This window comes from Octopus bimaculoides, chromosome 2, assembly GCF_046866305.1.
Source record: "Octopus bimaculoides isolate indiv1 chromosome 2, ASM4686630v1, whole genome shotgun sequence".
NCBI lineage: Eukaryota > Metazoa > Mollusca > Cephalopoda > Octopoda > Octopodidae > Octopus > Octopus bimaculoides.
In genome coordinates this window covers 150,074,206-150,080,205 of record NC_142929.1, presented here as the reverse complement: position 1 = coordinate 150,080,205, position 6,000 = coordinate 150,074,206, and the positions used below count along the sequence as shown (strand labels likewise).

At 38.4% G+C, this 6,000-nt stretch overlaps 1 non-coding gene across 1 annotated transcript; it reads right to left on the bottom strand.

The window, feature by feature from the left end:
• Window positions 1-2,654: 2,654 nt before the first annotated feature.
• Trnai-uau (transfer RNA isoleucine (anticodon UAU)) lies at window positions 2,655-2,766 on the bottom strand. Its single transcript has 2 exons — window positions 2,729-2,766; window positions 2,655-2,690 (listed from the first exon to the last, which is right to left on the bottom strand). It is a non-coding gene; the product is annotated as a tRNA-Ile (tRNA).
• Window positions 2,767-6,000: the final 3,234 nt, after the last annotated feature.

Below are 6,000 nucleotides of genomic sequence, written 5' to 3'. Positions count from 1 at the left end.
CAACAAAACTAATGGTGACATGGCAGATGGGCAAAAGGCAATTTACAACAGAACAAAGCCAAGACTACAGGAGAACGGTAACGACATTATTTGCAACCTTAAAAAGGTTGATCGGTGGAAATTGAATCAAGAAACGAAAAATGTCAATGAAATTCTGAAATACATCAGAACAAAAAGCATCACAGAAACAAACAATTTGATGAAGGCAGCAAGTATTGTTGTAGGAGAAAATGTGGGTGTTGATGTCAAGAAAAAGAAATATAATGGGAGCGACAAAAGAAAAGATCCATGGTGGAAAAGAAGAATACAGGAGTGGTTAGATATGCTCCCGAAGGACATTTCTGTATTACACCGAAAAGAGAAGTGAACAAAAATACAGGGCACTGAACAGGAAGTATGATGTTGAAAGAAAGGACCTGAAAGTGGTAATGGAAGGACTGAAACAGTGCCTCATTGCAAAGAAAGCAAAGATGGTAAGATATGACCAAAGAATGAAGAGATACCAGCAGAATAGGTTATTCAGAGTAGATAAGAAGAGATTCTATAAAGAAATAAATGGAGAGTGTACAGATGAAAAGTTGATACCAGATAACAATGAAAGTCAAAGGTTTTGGAGTGACATCTGGAGCACAAAAAGGATGCTGAATGGTTGCAACAACTGAAACAAACAGTAGTCTGTCCAAAACAGGCAGAACTAGTCATTTCAGTTAGGGAAGTGAAGGAAATCAGCAGAAAAAGGCAACTGGAAGACCTTGGGACCAGATGGAGTTCAATGCTACTTAATACAAAGATTTGGTGAATGTCATGCACAAATAGCTGCACAACTCAACAACTTGTTAAATGCATACAAAATAACACCAGAATGGTTGACAATGGGTAGGACAACGCTGTGCTTGAAAAACATAGAAAAATGCAATACGGTAGACAATTACAGGCCGATATCCTGCTTGCAACTTATGCGGAAACTATTGACTGGAATACTCGCAGAGTTAATTTACGGACATCTGCCACATGAGCAGAAGGGTTTCAAGTGTAAGTGCAAAGGTACCAAGGATCAACTCCTGATAGACAAAACTGTATGGATCTGTCCTACACATGACAGCACAAGTCAGCAATGCTCGGACATTGAACAAGAGTGTGCAGAACGATTTCGTCATTCTACTCGCACCTTGGACAAGCCCGTCTGACAGCACATCCATGCCTGTAGAGTTTGTCTCGAAACGATACCGCACCCCGACCCCCGGTAGCACTGCTAGGCCGAGGACATCTGGAAATTCTCCATGCTAGTTCCTGAGCGGAAAGTCCTCCGGAATGGACTAGCCAGTTTGTTCTCGTCGGCGCCCAGAGTCTCCCCGAAAACGTCGTCGTACATCCCCGCCACCAATCCTCTATAAATTTCTAAAGCAGAACATCCACCGATCCCATTTCCCGACTGGTAGAGGTCTGTGAGCGCCTGACGAAATTCTGGGTGCCAGGTGCAATGATAGTAATAACTGGAGAGACCCGTGAATTTTTCACGGAATAAATGGTAAATGTACTGGGTTATTTCTGAAAACTTTGTCCAAAAGATCTGATAGCGTAGCCCGTGTTGTGTCTGTATCAAATAATAATCATTGGAAAGTGAGGGAAACTGGAATACCATGGTTACTTAATGTACATGATAATACTTCCAATCAGTTAAGATCAGAAGCCGTGAGAGCCACTGCCTGGTACTGCATCCGGCATATTATTATTATTATTATTATTATTATTATTATTATTGCTGATAATAATTTTAGTAAAATAACTGATAGAGAGGCAATACTGTTTGGGGTTGCTAAAAATGTGTTAGGTGTATGGTTTAACAAGCTGTTCATGCTAAAAGATTAAATAGTCAATATAATAGTAATGCCAATTTACAAGTAGTATTTTGAATAAATCTTTATCACGCTTGTAATTGAGTTGTAAAACAGAAGCTGATAGTGTCTTTGCTTTAATCTTAAGCACGTTGATACCACCAACAGGTGACCAGATTTCATTACCTATAAGAGCTCTCATATGCAAAAGAAAGGATCCTAGCACTTACTGTGACACGCTGAGGCAAATTCAAGCACAAAATAGAAGTGAAGTGATAATTATTATTAAATGAGAGACAAAGGCAGCCAGCTGGCAGAACTGTTAGCCCGTCAGTTCAAATATGATTTAGGTATATTCGACCCCGTAAGAAACTATTCACTGCATTTTGTCACGGAGAAAATTCCTCGCTGCAGGCAAATAAGTGTAAATACACAGAGTCAGTTTACAGTGCACCTTAACTAAACTATGAGATGCATGTATTTCGGAGTAATTATCTCCTCTTCAGCTGCAGAGACTGAAAAGGCAGACGCTTTAAACTTACCCGAGAGACATTTCTCTCTTATGATAATCCCGTCATCGTTTAATGACTGGTTTCGCTATTCAGCGGCTCGCTGTGAATAAAATATGAAGTAACAGCGCTAAGTAGTGATAGGTATAAAAATACAAATTCAGTGCATTTCATTTCGTCATATCCAACTTCTGATGACAGAAAAAAGACTAATAAAACCGTTTAGTGCAATTTCAAATTGAAAGGAGAACTAAAACCACAATAGTTGGATTCATAGTAAATATGTGTCTTTAATCGAAAAAAAAAATACTGCCCTGAGTGAGGCTCGAACTCACAACCTCCGCATATCTTCTAACTTGTGATTACCACAAGGAAGGTACTGTCTATAAGTACGGCGCGCTTACCGATTGTGCCACCAGGGCAGTTGACAACGTTCTGTAAAATTTAAGTGAATGAATCTCCAGTTAATTAATAATCTACATACGTTTGCAAATTTATGAAACATGTTTTATTGCTCTCTCTCTCTCTCTCTCTCTCTCTCTCTCTCTCTCTCTCTCTCTCTCTCTCTCTCTCTCTCTGTTTATTCGGGAATGTAAGTGTGTATGTATCAGTTTATACAATGTATGTATGTATGTTTGTACGTAGATATAGATATAGATATCGCACATCTGTTTAACATCACATGCGATCGACTAGGATTGTATAGCAAAAAATTTTCCCTTCTCATTTATTATGGGTTCGTTTCTGCGTTTGATGTTTTTATGCAGTCATGCATAAACACAGACACTTAGATTCTAGATTTAAGGTGTTAACAAAGACACCAAGGCCGTAGGAGTAGCATCAGTCCAGTAAAGCAAGGTGAGTTTAGGAATTTTATCTGCCTTGTTACAACACAGTGAGAAGTAGAATTAAAAACAAATTTTCTCTATATCTTACAGCGCAATCCGATATGATTGCACTCTGTTGATTACAGCTACTGTTGTGCGACTACTTAGCTATAATGTTCTTTTGTTCTTTTTTTACACTCTTACTTGTTTCCGTCATTTGACTGCAGCCATGATGGAGCACCGTCTTTAGTCGAACAAATCAACCACAGGACTTATTCTTTGTAAGTTTAGTACTTATTCCATCGGTCTATTTTGCCGAACTGCTAACCTACGGGGACGTAAACACACCAAGATCGGTTGTCACGTGGTACTTCAGCATAGTCGCAGTCAGATGACTGAAACTATTTATATATATATATATGAAAACAATTACAGCGTGGAAGGTGTTTATAAGCCATTTAAAATAACACACAAAGACCGTTAGATTCACTTCAACATTTAAATTTAATTTGTCAAAATATTTTCGTCGCTTTGAGACCGCGACCTGTTCACTGACAAAATTCTGTGCTGCATATATATATGGTTTCTTTCCTTAAATAAATATCGTTAGGTGGTGTAGGGATATTTTTAGTAGAGTAGTCCATATGAAAGAAATTCATCTTGGCGCAGGATACTTGCATCGTCGAGCGCTCGACTGTAATGGCTAAGCTTCGTCAATCTTAAAAAGAATCTGCAATGGTCATTCCGGTACAGTATTGATAAACTATGTGAGGCGTCAACAAGCAGAATAGCACACGACCAGCTGAGGGTAAAGATAATGTTATAATGCAAACTACAAATCTTTTTGAGATTTGTTTATTGTAATGTTGGTTATCTGCGCTGTTTTCCTTTCTGTCTTTTTCTTACGTGTGTTCCTTGTTCAAACGTCATCTACTTTAAAAGCAACTCACAAACAGTCTTGATCTCAGCTTGAAAAATGGCCAAATAAATTAATGCTTTGACCAGGGAATCCTGGGTAGGAGTATTTTACAAGACTGTCTTTCTTTCTTGTAACAATCGGCAGTGGCGAGGGATAAGCTAAATCAATTCTAAAAATGCTCATTACACGCCGTCTACCATAATGGCGCTCTTCGGATACTCTTTAAGAGCTGAGGGCTCAAAACAAAGCAAGGTACACACACACGTACACACACACGTACGTACGCACGCACACGCGCGCACACACACACACACACACACACACACACACACACACACACACACACACACACACACTCACACTCACACATGCATAAGTGTGTAATGGTGTAATGTGTCAGAGAAAGATAGATAGATATAGAGAGAGGGAGGAGCTATAGTGGAATTTCTTTTTTAATTGTTAAATCATTTGATTTGAATCTTAGTTTTTCTGTACTTGAACAGGAACAGAAAGTGTTGTTATGACATAATGTCATTAATTTCTGCGTTTTAGGCGCGCGCACGCACGCACGCACGCACACACACACACACACACACACACACACACACACACACACACACACACACACACAGACACACACACACACACATGCACACACACACACACACAGATCCCCCACCGCACACCACCACTACCACGCACGTATGTGTGTAAGATGCAGAAATGAATCGCGTGTGTCACAACATTTTCACTTCCTGTTCAGTTTCAGAGCAACTAAAATTCAATGTATATTATAAATGTAATATAGACGTTATAGTCTATAGGGAAACCAGTGCTGGTTGCGTTAGTCATTCTTATTTTCCGTTTATATTATCATTTTTTTAAATGGCTTGTAGCGACCTTTAGTTGGTCCGGCATAGAAATGAAATTCGAATGGATTTGTTGACATTTATACTTCATGCATAATTATTATGTAATTATTCTTATCATGAGTTTGTTAAATAATGCTTCTTCTCAAGGAGGGGGGACGCTTATCTCTCTTGAAACTGCAAGCTAACAAAAGCTTCCAAATATTTCCTCCACTCTGTATTCTAACCCGAATGTAAATCTCATTTACTCACATTGTTTTGAATTTATTATGCGTGGTCATGTAGCTTCTACACTTCGTTGATAAGATTGTTTATTTCTTAAATGACATCGTACGATAGATGTGAGAGATTAGACCTGGCCGGTCTGAATATAAAGTGTGTAGAATAGCCGTTCAAATGTAAAAGTATACTTTCTTCAATTCTTTATTAGTTTAATTGCTAAAGGGTTAAAATACAAAATTATCATTCACCCAATTCACACATTTTTTTTTCACCATCACTTTAGCACTGTCTGGCTAATTAAACCAATTACCAAATAAAGTGCATTTGTGTTCAACGATAAAAAACAATACTGCGATACACGTTGAGATACAATGGAAAACTGTTGGGTAAAAATTTTTAAGAAGATTATATTAAAATGTGTGAAGCAAATGAACTGCCAGATGCAACATTCAGATAGTATGGTTTCCCTGTTTCCTTGCTAATTTTGTTTTAGTTACACCTAAATAAAAGTTCTCATCGAGAAAATCTAATATTGAAATCACGCCAAAAATTTATATAGTAGAACATTTATGAATCGAAAATTGGTCAAATCTGAAGATAATCCATGCACACACACACACACACACACACACACACACACACACACACACACACACACACACACACACACACACACACACACACTCACACACACTCTCTCACACACACACACACACAATGTATGTATATTATTATTACTTAGACGTATTGGCTTTAATTTTGCACAACGCAGTTAGCTTTCCCCGTTTGCGCAATCGATAAGCGCGATGTACTTAAAGC